Source organism: Bubalus kerabau, chromosome 4 (genome assembly GCF_029407905.1).
Source record: "Bubalus kerabau isolate K-KA32 ecotype Philippines breed swamp buffalo chromosome 4, PCC_UOA_SB_1v2, whole genome shotgun sequence".
Classification (NCBI taxonomy): domain Eukaryota; kingdom Metazoa; phylum Chordata; class Mammalia; order Artiodactyla; family Bovidae; genus Bubalus; species Bubalus kerabau.
Window position 1 is genome coordinate 79,398,859 of NC_073627.1, and position 17,639 is coordinate 79,416,497.

General features: G+C 35.7%; 1 long non-coding RNA gene across 4 annotated transcripts in view; it reads left to right on the forward strand.

The window, feature by feature from the left end:
• Nucleotides 1–17,639, forward strand: part of LOC129649877 (uncharacterized) — a 271,900-nt gene that overhangs the window by 176,475 nt on the left and 77,786 nt on the right. The window contains exon 3 of one of the 4 annotated variants that reach the window (XR_008713345.1): nt 6,402–7,528. The exons of 2 other annotated variants lie outside the window; for them this stretch is intronic. This is a non-coding gene — a long non-coding RNA (uncharacterized LOC129649877). Of the gene's footprint in view, nt 1–5,098; nt 5,224–6,401; nt 7,529–17,639 lie in introns of those variants that run through there. One more of the 4 variants, XR_008713343.1, reaches the window with a different exon arrangement.

The window sequence follows — 17,639 nt, forward strand, 5'->3', positions numbered from 1 at the left end:
AATCAATAAGCATGTTCCCTACTTTCATCCTAATTTGTACATTATTGCAATAAAATGGGGTACTGGGAATAATTTCAAATCTAGATTTTTAGATGGTCTCTTACAAGTCCTTTACTGAAATCAATGGATAAAATGATAGGGATAAAGTAGTACAATTTTTTTCTGCTAACAATTTAGTAATTTCTCTTATTCATCTTCTGCTTTATTAAATTCTTAGGGAAAATATAAAATCTAAAGCAACGTGATCTGTCAGACTGTTTTTTATCGACTGGTCCTGTGTTTAGGTTGCTCTCATGCTGGAGAATACAAAATGACAGCCCACATTTATAGAATCCATGATAACAATATTGAATATTGCTTTTGATGTGCATGTGGGAGGAAGCTTTGTAAATTTAAATGAAAACATCAATCCTATGTTAGCAAGATTGAAGAACAAAAAACTCCAATAAAGTGCAGTATCTTTGTGAGTCTTCAGATTATGATTTCCAGGCAATCAAATGGCATATTTTTACATTTAATCTGCATTATTCTTTGTTGTTATGACAGGCTTAATATATGGGCCAATGGACTTTAGGTTTCTACACATGAGAAAAATTTTATTGCTGATTTAATCATACAACAAATATTAGTTCAATTTTCTTTTTTTTTTTTTTTTTTAGTTGTGAGTTTGGTAAATTGAAAGACATACTGGAGGAAAGATAAAAGGTATTTTAAACAAATGTTTCTTATGCTGCATGAATCAGAAAGTAAAACAAGGCTACAGTAATAGTTTAAAAAGACTGGCTCAGTTGTTTACTCCAGTTTTTTCTTAGAAATTACATTTCTCCTCAGAATCTTGAAGTCATTACATAAGTCCTTGTATACTGCAGATGGCCTGGTGGCTTTCTCATCCCCTTCTCTAACCTGCTGGATGTAGATTCCTATCAGCTAGAGGAGTAAAAATGTAGAACTGTGCTAACTATTGTCACAATTTAGACCTGAGTGATATTGCCGCTGTTACCCATACCATGATGGAATGTACTTAGAGCAATTTCTAAGACTTCTAACACTGCCACCAAGGTGTCCTCAAGTTTTCCAGAGAGAGAGAGTTAGTATTGTTCTTGCTGACTCTGCTTTCATTCCCCTCGCGGTGTTCCTAAATAAGTCCATAAGGATGACATGAGAGGTCTAAGGGAAATTGATAACCAAATGCTATATTAGAATTACGCTTTTCTTCTGGCACATTGTTGCTGAACCAAAATCTGTTCACTGTTACCTCTCCCCACTTAAATCACTTTAGTATGCTTATTTGTTAATTGTGAAAGTAAAATTACTTATTAAATGAAAAATTAAATCCATTGTACTTGATCCTCTAATCATCTAGATAGATCCAAAATTTTGGATTACTCAAGGTGAAAAACCTTAGTCTCTAAATGAGACCTCTTTTTCTTTTTTAATATCTTGTGTCATGAAAGACTGAAATTTAAGCTCACAGTTCTTAACTTAAGTGATCATAAAATGGAATAGAAGTTCCAGTAAAAAAAAAAAAAAAAAGAAGTCATTTTAGATCTTTACAATCCTTATTCTGCTCTCTCAGCTTCTTAGATTCCCTACAGGTGTTTTCCTGCAAAGTTTTCTTTATGAAATTGTGAATTTCATGATGAAACTAACAATATCTTATTTATCACTGAATTCCCAAAAGCCTTGGACAGTGCTTGATCCATGATATACACAAGAAATATGAGTTGAATACATTTATGAAGTATTGGAATGGAGCCTTTGTTTGAATTAAAATTATCTGTAACAAGATTTGTCAACCATGTCACAATTGACATTGGGGCTACAGATATTTCATTGTGAGGGGATGTTCTGTGCATTGCAGGGTATATGGTAGCACTTCTGATGTCTACCTAATTAATAAATTTTGTCTCCTAGGAGACAAAATCATCCTTAATCGAGAAGCACTGATCCATAGATATATTTGCATCAATATATCTATTTATCTACCATGTGTATAGTCCATTTCTACAGCCAAAGTTCACAAGTGTTATGATTTTTGCTATTGCTGGTATTATCTTTCAGTCTTCATAATAAATTTATCACCTTTCAGTAATTTTTGTTCATTCTGTTTGGAGACATCCTTGGAGATTTTGAAGAAAACAAATAGGATAGCAATCCTGTGTGATAATCCACTTCATAAATCACTGTATTTTCAGAAAGAACTCATTTGACTTCTGTTTGGAGTTACAAGCTTAGAATCATTCTCTTATTAAAAACAATACTGAAAAACCAATATAAGCAATTATAAAATAGTAATGTGAACAAGAGAGAATATTACATAGAGGATTACTGTACTCAGTAATCAAATTATATGTCTGTAAATCTTTAGAATATTTAGTTACATTGGTTATAACTGTTATATCTGTCAATCTCTAAATGAATACTCTTTATTGTAGTTAATAATTGTAAAATCTTCTTTGAAAAGTATAGTTTTTAAATGGAATGATTTTCTGTTTTGTACATTTTCAAGTTTAAAACAGCATATAGTGAAATGAAAACACTAGAGGATTGAAAACTTGAATTAATTTCTTGTTCTTTCACTAGTTTTTAGTTTAGAAAATTATTAATCTTCCTTGGTTATCTATTCTATTTTAAATGTTACAATGATTAAATAATTTAGAGGAGCAATCCCCAACCTTTTTGACATCAAGGACCAGTTTTGCATGGAAGACAGTCCCCCCCCGCCCCCCCACAGCTCAGGGGTGGGTGAAGGTTTCAGGGTGATTCAAGTGCATTCCATTTATTGTGCACTTTATTTCTGTCATTATTACATTGGCTCCACCTCTGATCATCAGGTATTAGATCCTGGAGGTTGGAGACCTTTGCTTTAGAGGATACTTTTTTCTTTTGAGGTTAAATTATATGACCTCTAAAGTTCTACTTCTGAAAATCAGTATGAGGGTCTCTGTAGATTACCCTTAAGCAAAACAAGTATAGCTGGTGAAAGTATTGAAAAAAAATATAATTTCTCTGAAAATTTTCTTATGAGTTTATAACAAATAAAGAAGCATTTACTCAAGGAAATCTACTTCAACTTAATAAAAATTGTAAGAGACAGTACCATTGGAACTGTCTCTCTCTGTCTAAAGTGTGGGTGACATTTAGGGAAATAAACCACTTTTATTACCTCTAGCTCCAGAGCCATGTCTCAAAGACTTTTTTCCTTCAGAGTAGAATATAAGCCTTAAGCTCTTGGGTTTACTTTAAAGGAACTGGTAGTATTTGAAGCAAAGTCTTAGGGAAGTTCAAACCTATAGCTACTCTCAAAAAACAAAACACAAAGATGGGAAGAGGGCTTATTGGGAAAGAATTAAGGGGAGGTTCATGAGAGTGCAGAAAGTAAACTATCAGCCCGTTAGTTTAAAAGAGAGAACCAGGGATATAAATAGCTAAGAAGAACCATCCTGGTTTCAGAGAATCCTACAACATTGTGCTCAAAAACTTCCCATGCAAAGGAGACCAAATTTAAGTGAATCAGACTGTGGAGCAATTTATGTCAGGTAATATCAAAAACATTGGAGCAATCAGCTGGTGGGTGGTGGACCCTAACACTGATTGTGATCAGGAAGTGAGATGGTCAACGAGAATTTTGCTAAGACCACTGTCGTCCAAGTCCCAGGCGACAGTGAGCATGGCAAAGGCTGTTGTGCCCAGGATGGTGGTAGATATTTTTAGTAAAGATAGCCCAGCCTGTCATAAATAAAGAACGAGAGTAAGCTCTATCCAAATGGATTAAAATTATGAAACACGCTATAAGAAAGGGAAGGGTGATACATACCCAGGAAAAGTAGCAGGCAGCAGGAACTGCCAGTAAGAGGGTGCTGATGTCAGATTTAACAGGCGAAGACTCCAAAGGAGCTACTACAAATACATTTCAAAGTACTAAATGGAACCAAACTCAAGGAAGTAAGGAAGGTGCGATGATAATGTCTCATCTCTAAGGCTATCCAGAAAAAGATAGGCATGACAAAACAGAGCCAAATGGAAACTATGGAGTTGAAAAGTACAGTAACTGAAATGGAAAACTCATTAGAGGATCTCAGTAATAGTTTTTGACCTGACAGACGAAAGCTATAACTGTATGAAAACTGATGGATATAAGCTCTGCAGCCTAAAGAACAGAGGGGAAAAAAAGAATGATGAAAATGATCAGAATCTGAGTACACCAACATAGCTACATAGTTAGTCAATAATGGTGGATGCAGGGAAAATAACAAAGTGTCTATTGGCATACTCTAAACTTTCCATGGGAGGAAATATCACCCTACAGCTAAGTGAAAAGAACCTCAATATTCTCTTTTATTTGAGTATATAGGTCTTGTTTTTTACATTATAAAAGTGAGACTGTCCCTCAACAATTAAAAATTATGATAATGCAGCTGAACAGTTACATATTTATTATAAGGTGAAAGTCTATTAAAATATTAGAAAATAGAAGTAAATGTTTTTACTATATCTGGGAAAGAAACACTTTCAATGTGAAAATTGTGTAGCATCAAAATTTTGCCAAATATTAGGAAAGCAACGTTTAGTGCTAAATAGACCTCCAGTATAACCAATATCTAAGGAAGCTATGAGGGACTTCCCCAGTGGCTCAGATGGTAAAGCGTCTGCCTACAATGAGGGAGACCGGGGTTCAATCCCTGTGGTTGGGAAGATCTCCTGGAGAAGCAAATGGCAACCCACTCTGTACCCTTGCCTGGAAAATCCCATGGATGGAAGAGCCTGGTAGACTACAGTCCATGGGGTCACAAAGAGTTGGACAGGACTGAGCGACTTCATTTTCACGTTCAAGGAAGCTATGAGTATATTTCTACAGGCTTTTCTGTGATTAGGGTCAAAAGTTCATTTTTCTCTTACTGTCTTTACCACTAAGCCTTTTGGAGTATTGTTTTTAGTATAACAATATTCTCTATGATACTGGGTCCATGTAAGGCAAAATTACAGAAATAAATATCCTGAGAAGGAAACTGTATGTACTTATTAAAAGAAGACTTAAAGTGAAAAACATTTTCAAAAATACATGTCATGTGTCAACATCCTATTCATTTCCTTTCAGAATGGCTTGCCACCTCTTACTACAAAATAAGACAGAATACAGACAAAATACAAACAGAATTTTGTACAGAATTTTGCTACCCACAAAATACAGGCAGAATCCCTCTCTATATGGTATTCCCTGGGAAGTTATTTTCTTTTATTTTCATGAATGCCTGGGGACATGAACATTGAATGTTTTTATAAAGTTCCCAAGTTTACTTGTGGTTCTTATTGATAAAGATATTAAAATGTTATTTTGAGAAGATACAATTCAGCAAGTGGTACAGAAACATGTAAAATAGATTACAAGAGCCGATTAGCCTTTAATGAAGCCCAGCTAAACTAAATAAGTTGTAATAACATTTCCCTATAGCCACATTTTGAAAGGTTGGGGAAAAGAACTACAATTATAGCAAAGCAAAACAACAGATTCAGAGTCATAGTAAATGCCTTAGGAATATTGCTCCTAGGTAAAATTATGCTGGCTACTAGGCTAATTTCAACATCTCTTCTAGTGTGATTATGATCATGAACTCTGATTTTAAATACAACATTGCACTTTCATTTCTAATTTATTATTCTTAGTATTTACTATCACTAGTCTTAATTTGATGTCATCCAAATAAAAATTCTCCTTATTCAGAAAACCCAAAGCAAACTAACTTTCATTTAGATACAGTTGTATTTACAGATCATTATTTTCGGTCTTGAATTTTCACATGGGATAAAAATAAAAATAACAGCAACAGTGAAAACAGTGTCAATATAAATGTAATTCTGTGAATAATGAAAAAAGTATCTGAGTTCATACAGGGTATAACAAGATGCTATAAAGAGTAAGCCACAGGGTCAGACTTACCTGAAGTTTAAGTCTCTGTTTTACTATTTATCTACAGTGAGAACTGGGACAAGTTATTTAACATCTCCCATTCATGAGTTTCTTAATTTAAAATGTGCTAATGATACCTACATTACTGGCTTGTTGTGAGGATTTATTCATTCTGTAAATATTTATTAAGATTCTGTTATATGCCTAGTATAGTTCTGGCTAAGGGGCATATAAAAACAAGTTAATGTAGATCTCAAAGAGCTTATAGATTCGAGCAGCAAGAAATAAAATGTAAACACATCTATGAAATAGCAACTATGATTGATATACACATAGGCTCAGTAGATCCACCAAGGCGGGTTCTTTCCTTCTAAAATAGCTTTTCAGAATAAATGACATATCCTCCACAAGAAATTAAATGGGCTACAAATAGAAACCTGCTGAATCATAGTTGTGCTTGTAAATGACAGTGTTCTTACTGTACAACTTCAAGGTTTTACAAGGGGAATGGAGCTGGGATCATGCCAAGATTGTAACCTTAAATTCAGGCCGGAGCATGGGACTAGGTGGAGCATGCAGAAAGAGGACTTCATGCCAAGATTCACATAAGGACTGTCAAGAAGAAAGAGGGATGCAGAAACGTATACCTTATCACAAAGCAAAGGGAGTAAGAAAGAAGGAACATCAAAGGGAAGGTTCAAAAACTAAGGACAAGTAACAAGGTTCAGAGCATGGACATCTCCGCATGTCCCACACACACATACCCCTTGAAATATTATTAAAGTAGAAAAAAAGTGCAAATGTGGATGGGCAACAAACATGTAGGTACAGAAAAGTATTGCCACCATAAATCTCCTATGAATAAATGTGCAACAGTCATGCCTCTGAGGAAGAAAAATCCAAGATACTGCTTTTAGCTAAATGTTAACTTTTGGCTGCCTTAACAGGGAAATTAATCTTTATGCTGTGCTCCTTTATTTAGGCCAGCTTTTTGCATCATCACAGATATGTTGGGAAGAATACAGAGAGATTGCAAAGACTTCTTTCATTTAGTATTTTTATGTATTAGGCCAACAAATCTGGATCATTTCCCCTTGTAAAGAGAGGTAAACATCTTGTTTCTCAAATAACCTAGCAAAAGGATTTTGATGTAAATGATAATTATATTTGCAAAGCCTGAGAGCAAAGTAAGAGAGGTCAGTGAGAAAACCTGTGGTAATTTATATCTCCACCTTAGTTTTCAAAAGCCATATGTGTAATTGATGATTCATGTAGGAAAGGACAAAAGATTGAGTCAATAACTCACTGCCCGAAGCCAAGACTTTGTAAATGACTGTCTTTTTTTTTTTTTTGGCATGCTTAAAAATATTCTTGACAGTTTGGATCAACAATCACACATAAATTTGTATTAGAATTGTCTTTTACTCTAATGTTAAACAAGTAGATCCAAGTTATGTAAAATTTAAAAATAAAATAAAATTTTTTAAAAAAAGTAATTTAAAGTCACAGAGCAAGTCTAAACAAGTAGGTTCGAATAAAAGTAAGATTAAATAGCTACAGACTAAATAAAGGATAGATAATATAATGTATGCATGCATCCATACATGTATGTAAATATATGTTTTCAAAACAAGACTAGGTTCACAGGTGTTATGTGTAGAGATGCAGTCAGCTCAGTTCTCTTAGTAGTGGTTTAATGGTTTGCTCAGGTAAAACTGCAACATTTCAGTGAAAATTTTGAAACAGCTTTCATCATTAAAGCTCCAAATGTTACTAGTTTTTGTTGTTTTGGTGCTGGTGGCACATTTTTTCTTTTCCACAGAGATACAGGTGAGTTATTGTTTAGGCGCTAAGTCACTCTGACTCTTTGTGACCCCATGGTTTGTAGCCTGCCAGGCTCCTCTGTCCATGGGATTCTCCAGGCAAGAATACTGGAGTAGTTTACCATTTCCTTCTCCATATTGGTGAGTTATTTAGTAGCTAATGTCCTTTAGATAATTTGCTTTTTTGAGTTTATTTTTGTTTTCCTTCTTTGGCTTACATGTAGCATTTTGCTTCCCCTGGTGGCTCAGACGGTAAAGAATCTGCCCACAATGCGGGAGACCTGGGTTTGATCCCTGGGTTGGGAAGATCCCCTGGAGAGGGAACAGCTATCCACTCCAGTATTCTGCCCTGGAGAATTCCATGGACAGAGGAGTATGGCAGGCTACAGTCCACGGAGTCGCCAAGAGTCAGACAGGACAGAACAACTTTCACTTTCACTTTTCACAGCATTTGGAATGAAGCATTTTAGGATCAACGCACTGTCTATGGCTAGCATGTTTGTTTGTTTGTTTGTTTTTAAATATTAGGAGATTTTAATTAACCCCTCAGGCCTTGACCCTCTTCCAAATTTAGCTATATTTTCCATATTTAGCTATAAATAGTATCATCTTTTGATAGCTCTTTGCAGATCTTAGAACTTAATTCTTTTGTTATATTGCTTTAGTACAAAACAAAAATAGTTTTGTTATATAAATTTATGCTCTATTTATCATTATTTTTAAGTTCTCAGCTTTGCTCTGACTTGCAGTGTTAAATGAGACCTAAAAAGAATCAGTCTTTGACTTCTTCATTGAGTTATAGAACAGATAAGGACTTTAAATGTGGGAAACAGTGGCAAAAGCCACAGTGATTCTGATTTTATGAAGAAATTCTTCCTTTAGTCCCTGCTTGTCTAACAGATGGGGTTCCCTTGTGGCTCAGTTGGTAAAGAATATACCTGCAATGCAGAAGATGTGGGTTCAATTCCTGGGTCGGGAAGATCTTCTGGAGAAGGGATAGGCTACCTGTTCCAGTATTCCCTGGCTTCCCTTGTGGCTCAGCTGGTAAATAATCCACCTACAATGTGGAAGACCTGGGTTTGATCCCTGGGTTGGGAAGATCCCCTGGAGAAGGGAACAGCTACCCACTCCAGTATTCTGGCATGGAGAATCCCATGGGTTGTCCATGGGCTCACAAAGAGTTAGACACAACTGATCACCTTTCTGCTCTTAAATTACTTTTAGACCCTCATATAAAAGATTTCCATCATAAACGTTGACAAAAATGAAGCATTTTGAAGCTGGATCTTTATCCTCCTAAAAAGCTATAGTATCTTTTTCATTAATGAAGCTTAGATTTTATTTATGTGAGTGTAGTCTAATCTTTGAATTTTAATTAATATTATTTATAATAAATGAGCATTTGATATATGATAAATTAGCTGAAAACTTCACACAAGTAATTTAAACTGCTGCTCTCTTTTCATGTCAACTTTATTCCACATTAATTTGGACATATAGATTTCTTTTCCTTAAGAAATATAGAATGTTAGAATTGATATTTTTGAAAGTACCGTGACCTTGGTCCACCAGCTTTGACTACTCAAAGCTCTCTTCTTCATATTTGACCTAAAACATCATCTTTAAGAGTGTTAGCTTGTTTCTTTTATTTTTGTCTATAGGAAGTAACATTTGCTTGGTGGCTATTTTAGGTATAACTATAACTTGGTGTTTTCTACCAATGTAAATTCTAAATAGCTGGGACTTAAAAGTGGATAGCCAAGGAAAAAGATTCAAGCAAGAAGCTGACAATAAGTCTGGTCATACTAATCAAGGTTGGATGAATGAACAGAGATTACTGCCTCAGAAGGCCATAGGATCTCGTCTATCTTAAGGAATCTCAAGGTCTTAGGCGTGGTGTGTTTTGTGGGGCTGTTAGTGCTGGAACTATGAAGAGATATTTTCAAGGTTCCTGGGTTAGAAAAGACTCTTTAGCCCCGAATGAAATTATTTTTGCCTTGACATAGTTGTCCCAAAAGAGCATTGGGAAAGTGAAGAGATTTTTTGAAATCCCCTTGGTTTCAAGGACGCTACACTTCTAAGCAAATCTTACAAAACACTGCAGTTATCTGGGAACTCCATTGCTTTGACCATTTAGACCTTGTGTTCTTTCAGAACCAGGGGTTTTGACTTTTCTTTCTCCTATAAGAACTGAGATCTAGTTGCATGAGATTCTTGATAGGTATTTCATGTTGAGTTTCAATGCAAAGAGATAGGGATAGTAAAAAAAAAAAAAAAATGAGAAGAAATATTTTTTCAGTGAGAGGTTAGATGTCTTTCTTATTGTGTTTTATGAGTAACTGTCTACGGTGCCTCTAATTTATGTCTAGAGAGTAAGTCAAATGCCGTACTTGTACCCAGTAAGAGTCATACACTATGAGAAAATAAATCATTTTATGCCTCTGTTGTTAATTGATTCCTTTGCCACTGTCCTCTTCCATAACAAAACAAAATGCTGCTGCTAACCTACCTTTTAACAGGTAGAGGGCTCCCTCCTGTGGGCAAGTAGCTAAAACGGTATCCATGGCAACAAACAACTCCAAACCCTGACATCAAACATTGGCTTAGAAATCCCAAAGTTATATTAGAAAATGAAAAGAGAAAATGGAAGAGAATCTAGGAGAGAGAAAAATGAGACTGGAAAAGAATGGTGAGAGGGACTTGAAACAAATCAGTAGAATAATTGCTAGAAGGAAGGATGAAACAGGACCAGAAATATGTATGTCAGTTAGATAATAGGAAGGGAATGGAAGGAGAGGAGAAGGCAAGAATGTGGCGACATATTGGTGACATATTAACATAATCTGTTAAAAAATCTGTAACCATGACACAGTCATCCAAAGACATGACAAGTATTTAGAGATGTGAAAAAATAATGCAATGAATACATTAAATATTAAATAATTACCAGCATTTGTGTAATGCTTTCCAGGCTATGGACCACTGTCTCATGCTACCCCATCATATTTCCTCACATGAACTCAGAAGGAAATAGTCTCATTTTTATCACTGGTGATATAATCATTGTACTCATTTTACTAATAAGACTGAGGCACTAAGAATAATAGCAGTTTCTACTTGAAAATGTCATAACAACTGACAATTATTATGATCCTACTATGTATCAGGGGCTGGGCTCAAAAGTGGCTTGATATCTATTTAAATGCTTTTGACAAGCTAATAGTATGTAGCAAGTAGAAAGAGTCATAACAATGGAGCATGTTTGGTATGTTTGATATCTAGTAAGAAGATCTGTGATTAGGAGAAAAAACGGATGTATACCAGGGAAATAAAGTTACAGAAAAACCAAGTATTTAAAACAAGTAGGGTTTATAGACCATTGTAAGGTGTTTACTTCAATCTGAGTAAATGTAAAATCTGTGAAAGGTTGTATGAAGAGTAGGGACATGATATGATATACATTTATAAAATAATTTATCCTCTAATATGTGAAGAATAGATTGCAGGGGTCAAATGCAGAAACCTGGGTACCACTTGGAAGAATGCTGAAAAAATCTTAAGGAATCTTGTTGGTACCTTGGACGTGAATAATTTTGGTTGGTGTAAGTGGAGAGAAAGGATAATTTCTAGATGTATTTTCAAGGTATATACACCAATGCATGTTAATGGATTAGATGTGAAGTATGAGAAAAAGAGAGAAGAAAGGAATTGCTTCAAAACTGTGGGCTGGAGGCCTTTAAAAATGGAGTTTTCATTTACTAAGATGCAGAAAACAATGTGAATAATAGGTTTAAGGAAACAGTTGTTCACTTTTTGGACATATTAGTCTTTCTGTAATCCCTGTAGTGCTCAATTGCTCAGTCATGTCTGACTCTTTGTGACCCCATGAACTGTAGCCTGCCAGGCTCCTCTATCCATGGGATTTTTCAGGCAAGGATACTGGATTGGGTTGTCATTTCCTCCTCCAGGGCATATTCCCAACCTAGGGATTGAACCCACGTTTTCTGCATTGGCAGGTGGATTCTTTACCACTGTGCCATTTGGGAAGCCCGCTTTTGCCATATTAACTAGTTCTCTTACACATCTGCCTTAGTATGGGATGCCCAGAGATCAGAGCCTGAAGCTGGTATTTGCATGTTAATACGTTGTTAGGGAATACAGTGATTGAGAAGCAAATATGAGGGAGAGAGAGATAGGAAGGAGCAACATGTATCTGGTGCATGACTGAGTTGGTCACCTACTGGATCAAGCATAAGCAATAGCTCAATTGTACAGAATTTCCAACAGGTCAGATATAATAGAACACTAGAAACAGGAAGTCCAGGAGGAGGAGGAAAGGAAAGGAATTTATCCACCAAAAGACTGACTCCCATCACAGATTCACACAGAGGACAGTAACTGTTCTACATGTTCATAGCTCGTGTTTACAGGCACTAAAACCACATTGGTTTCTACTTCAGTGTCAGTAGGGAACTCAAGAGCAGAAAACAAAGCCTATCACAAAAGGCAAATGCAAAAGTGCTATCTAGTTTTTCTAGGTGCAGTCTGTTGCCTCAGCCAGTGGCTGAATTAAGATTAAATTTATTCCATAACCAAGGCAAGGCAGTTGGCCGAGGCTCTTCAGTATTCTTGCCTGGTAATCCCATAGACAGTGGAGCCTGGCAGGCCATGGTCCATGGGGTAGCAGAGAGTCAGACATGACTGAAGCGACTAAGCATGCACTGTATACAGGTAAAAGGATGACATGATATGAAATGACACTAGAAGTATTTATGTAATATTCAGTTGTGGATATTAGGCAATTAGAAATATAAGCATGGTGAGATACGGCTATGTATATGAGTTAAAGACAGAATTGACTACATAAACACTAGTCATTTCTCTGTGGTTAATGTGAAGTCAGAAAACAAAGAAATGAGAATGAGAAAAATATTTGCAACAGAAAAGGCAAAGTTTTCATATATAAAAAGACCATATGAATTAATTGAAAATGCCCCCAGTAGAAAAAAAAAACTGGAGAAAATAAAAAATAAATACAATTTGAAAATAAACACATGAAAAAGATTCATTTCATACCCTCCTGAGAATGTGTGATGTCACCACTCTGAGTATTTGAACCCGACATCATGAGTTACTTAAATGTTAGATTTTAGATGAAGGGAACTATGTGCTTTTGTACTTTAAGTAGTGAATAAAATATTGCATGAAAAAAGCAATGAATTATGATAAATTACTAGGCATATGGAAAGTTATTTTCTTAAAAAAACAGATTCATAGCTCATGCTGTAATATATTTTAAAGTAATTGAATATGTCTTAAGTAGCCTTAAGAGTTGTGTGTATGTATGTGTGTGTGTGTTTTATTTTTGATTCCTGTATTCTCAGAAAGGCTTTTAATTTTGATCCTCAGAGATTTGAGCTTGAAAGACAGCTAGATAATGGCATTTTTATTGCCAATTCATTTTTCTCTTTGTTTCAAACTAAAATATATGTAACTTGGTCAAAACCACATTTTAAAATTGTGAACATAGTGAAATTCAGCTCAGTTTAGTTCAATATTTATTAAGCATATGATGTTTTCGGTTTAAAATATGTTAGCATCACTGCCAAAAATTCTCTTTTAACTTTGGCTTTTGCTATACTAGCCAGGACATTAGCTAATAAATTACCTCACTTTCTATACTTCAGTTTCTTCATCTTTAAACTCAAAATAATAATACTACCTATGCTAATACCTGGCACAAAGTAAATGATATGAAATCTTATAGATCTTGAATATTTAATGATAATATGTATACTTTAAGCCTAGCACTAGAAGATGCTCATAGAATAATAACTTACTATAGTTTTCTGACTTGGGGATGGACCCTATACCACCTGAATTACAGCTATTTTGTTGGAACACAGAATAGGGCTACCTAGAGTTTCTTTCCTTGGAGGAGTTTTAAAAACTCAGATTTATAAAACTGTATCTCCATCCAAATGTTAGATTGGTAAGAGTGATGTCATGCAGTATCTAAGTTAAAGAATACTCTAATACTGAATAGGTGTTTATAGTGAGGTAAACTACCTCCTTTCCTTCTCCCCTTGAGATGTATCCTTTCTTTATTCAAAAGAATACGAATGCCACTTCCGTTTTCTAAAATTTGGCTACTGGCTTTAAGGAAACCAATCCTTACCCACTCATCTTATTTGTATAGTGGGGAAACTGGAAAATAATTGAGACATTGAATCTGTAAGGCTGTGCACTCATTATAAATAGAAACTTAGCCTACATTGTCCTGTCAGGACAAATTCACTGTATGGGGTGATTCATATTTGTTCATTTTTATTTGTTTTACTGCTTTGAATGTCTTCAGGAGAAGGAAATCTTCCTTGACTCAGAGACAAAGTGTCAAAAATATGAAAAGATTATTTTGAGTGCATCATGGTATATAATTCAAATATTTTTACTTTTTTCCTAATTTGTAGAGTCCAATTAAATAGAAATAACAATCATTTAGAGAATGAAAGGAGAGTATTCTTCTTGTATACTGAAATGCCAGTTTGAGAACATGGAAACTGAGTATTAAATGAGGATATAAGAATATGTTTGGTTTATATATGCAGTAATAAACAAGTGTATTAATAAATGGTCAATATAAGGCACGAAGATTATTTGCGGTCTTGAACAATGCAGCCTACTTTGGATTAATGAGAAATATCAAAGTACCAACATGGAAGTGTCAGCCATTGTTGGGAATATAAAAAAAATACCACAGAACAGCATGCTTTGAGGGAATTGTAAGGATTAATATATACAAATCTAGAAGAGAGAGTGAGATGAGAGGATTCCCCACTTCGTAGTACACTAGAGATCTACATTCCATGACTTTCTGAACCAAGTTAGGAAGGATTTCAGAGAAGATGATGTTCTCATAACTTCATGAGTAAAGGAAAAATTTTATTGTTACTATGTCTTTCAGATCAGATCAGATCAGTCACTCAGTCATGCCTGACTCTTTGTGACCCCATGAATCGCAGCACACCAGGCCTCCCTGTCCATCACCAACTCCCGGAGTTCACTCAGACTCACTATGTCTCTACTGAAAACTAATTTTGAAGTGTCCTAAGTGTGAATCACTTTTAAAAAATTACAGATTTTCTCATCTTCAGCATTTTACCTTTCTACCTTTATTTTTAAATAGTAAAGTAGTATTCTTTCTGAATTATTAAACTTTAAAATGAAACAATATTTGGGGATGGAAAAATTGAGAAGTTTCCCTCTTATGAGTGGATTAAATCAAGAATGACTATTTTGGTCACAAAATTAAGTCACCAGATTTTTAAACTTTGCTAAAAAAGAACTCATCCTTTCCTTAGGCAGGTGATGGGAGTGGGGAGAAAATGTTGGATTCAAAATTCAAATAGTTTGGGACATAGAGAATCTCGACTGACTATGGTTATTCTTTCTTCTTCAAAACCTTATCTCATGAGTTAGAACAATTAGCCAAGTGAATGGTTACCCAGGTTTGGATTCCTGACCAACTGTGATGAGTCAAATGATATCATAGAAATATTGACCAGATGCTTAGAGAGCACAATACAGTGTCCAATAGTTTGAGCTCATTCATCTAAGACATGTATTCAAAGGCTTCAGAGTCACTTTATCTTTAAAAAAAAAAAGCCTCCTTAAAATGTGCTGCTGCTTTCTCTCTCATGGTGTGAGACACATTGTTGCCCACATCATATGAATTTCTAAACACAATACCCCTCATTTAGTATCAGAATGATACACTTTTATGAGTGATGATGTTATAAAGTTAATACATAATTATTCAATCCAACTTCTACATTGTTTCCTAAGAAGCATATCATCCTGGGTTTTGGACCTATGCATAAATGGACTTCAGTGGAAGGATGAATAGCATTTCTTTATGAAATACATTGAAAGGAATTTTCATTGCTAAATGAAAATAGGCATGTGTGGCTCTAGTAGTCACTATTCTCTAGAGAAACAGGAAGTTGTGAGATAAATCTAAAAATAAATATTAAGGAATTTGCTCATGTGATTTTGAAGGCTGGAAAGTCCAAAATCCACAAAGGCTGGCAGGCTGGAGACTCAGGAAAGATTTGCTATTGCAGCTGGAATTCAGAGGCCATCTGATGGCTGAAATCCCTCCCTCCAGGAGGTCAGTCCTTGTCTAAAGGCCTTGAAGCTAATGAATATGTGATATAACATACATTACTGGTATTTTACAAATTCCATTCTCAATTTGTTTTTTTACCGATATATAGAAATGCTCTTGACTTTAGGTATTGACTTTAAAACTTGCTGCTTAATTTCTTGCTAATTCTATTACTAGAGCACTACTGCTACTAACAAATACTACTAAAATTAAAACACTTTTTGTTAACTCCCTTGATGCTTTTGAACTGTGGTGTTGGAGAAGACTCTTGAGAGTCCCTTGGACTGCAAGGAGATCCAACCAGTCCATTCTGAAGGAGATCAGCCCTGGGATTTCTTTGGAAGGAATGATGCTAAAGCTGAAACTCCAGTACTTTGGCCACCTCATGCGAAGAGTTGACTCATTGGAAAAGACTCTGATGCTGGGAGGGATTAGGGGCAAGAGGAGAAGGGGACGACAGAGGATGAGATGGCTGGATGGCATCACTGACTCGATGGACGTGAGTCTGAGTGAACTCCGGGAGTTGGTGATGGACAGAGAGGCCTGGTGTGCTGCAATTCATGGGGTTGCAAAGAGTCGGACATGACTGAGAGACTGATATGATCTTAGGACTTTGTGGTAGATGATTAGATTCCCTGTGATTAGAATCAATTTTACTTTCTCATTTTCTACACATATACACACGCGCGCACACACACACACAGGTAGGTAGGTAGGTAGATTGATTCATATAAATTATGTACATGATAGGTTTCTCTCCTGGGCATAGGTGAGCTCTCCCTACTATTTCAGGACTTGGAATGCTCAGATGCGTCTTTGCTGTTCACCTTGCTGAACCCCTGTTTTCAGAGTGAGCCCTTGATGAAGGCCTGTGGGAAACTGATGATGGGTCAGTACAAATTCTTCTGAGCTTCAGACTCTTCTAGAATCTAAACACTCAGACCAGTCTACTCTCAACTTTAAACAATTGTAAAACATTCAGCTAGTTTCTCCTAATTCCTAAAGATGGCAGCTTCCTTTTTCCCCACTGTTTTGCAGAGAACAAAGCAGCAGTGTGTCTCTTTTCTCCTGAAAGATGATCATTTTTGGATTTTTAATTAGTTACAGTTTGCTTAGATTCTTGGAGCTTTTATAGATTTAAAAAAGTCTGTAATTTTAGATGTTATCTGCTTTGTTCTTCCTACAGTATAAGAGAAATTTCATTTCAACTTACTACTTTTGAAAGCAGAAGCAGAAGCATCCTTATATGTCAGTGTCTATTTGGTCTGTCAAAGACCTTTGTAGGCCCTCAGCTGGTAAAGAATCCGCCTGCAATTCAGGAGACCTTGGTTCAATTCCTGAGTCCAGAAGATCCCCTGGAGAAGGGATAGGCTACCCACTCCAGTATTCTTGGGCTTCCCTGGTGGTTCAGCTGGTAAAGAATCTGCCTGCAATGTGGGAGACCTGGGTTCGATCCTGGAGTTGGAAAGATCTCCTGGAGAAGGCAACGGCTATCCATTCCAGCAGTCTGGCCTGGAGAATATATAGTCCATGGGGTTGCAAAGAGTCATACACAACTGAGCGACATTCATTTTCACTTTGTAGGCCCGTTAGCTTTGCACAATAATTCCTTTCAGTCTCTTAATTTTACCAGTGATTTTCTTTTTTTGATGCAATTATATATAATGATAAAAATATACTTGCGTGTGTTTGTGCTAAGTCACTTTAGTTGTGTCTGACTCTTTGTGACCTCTATTACTAT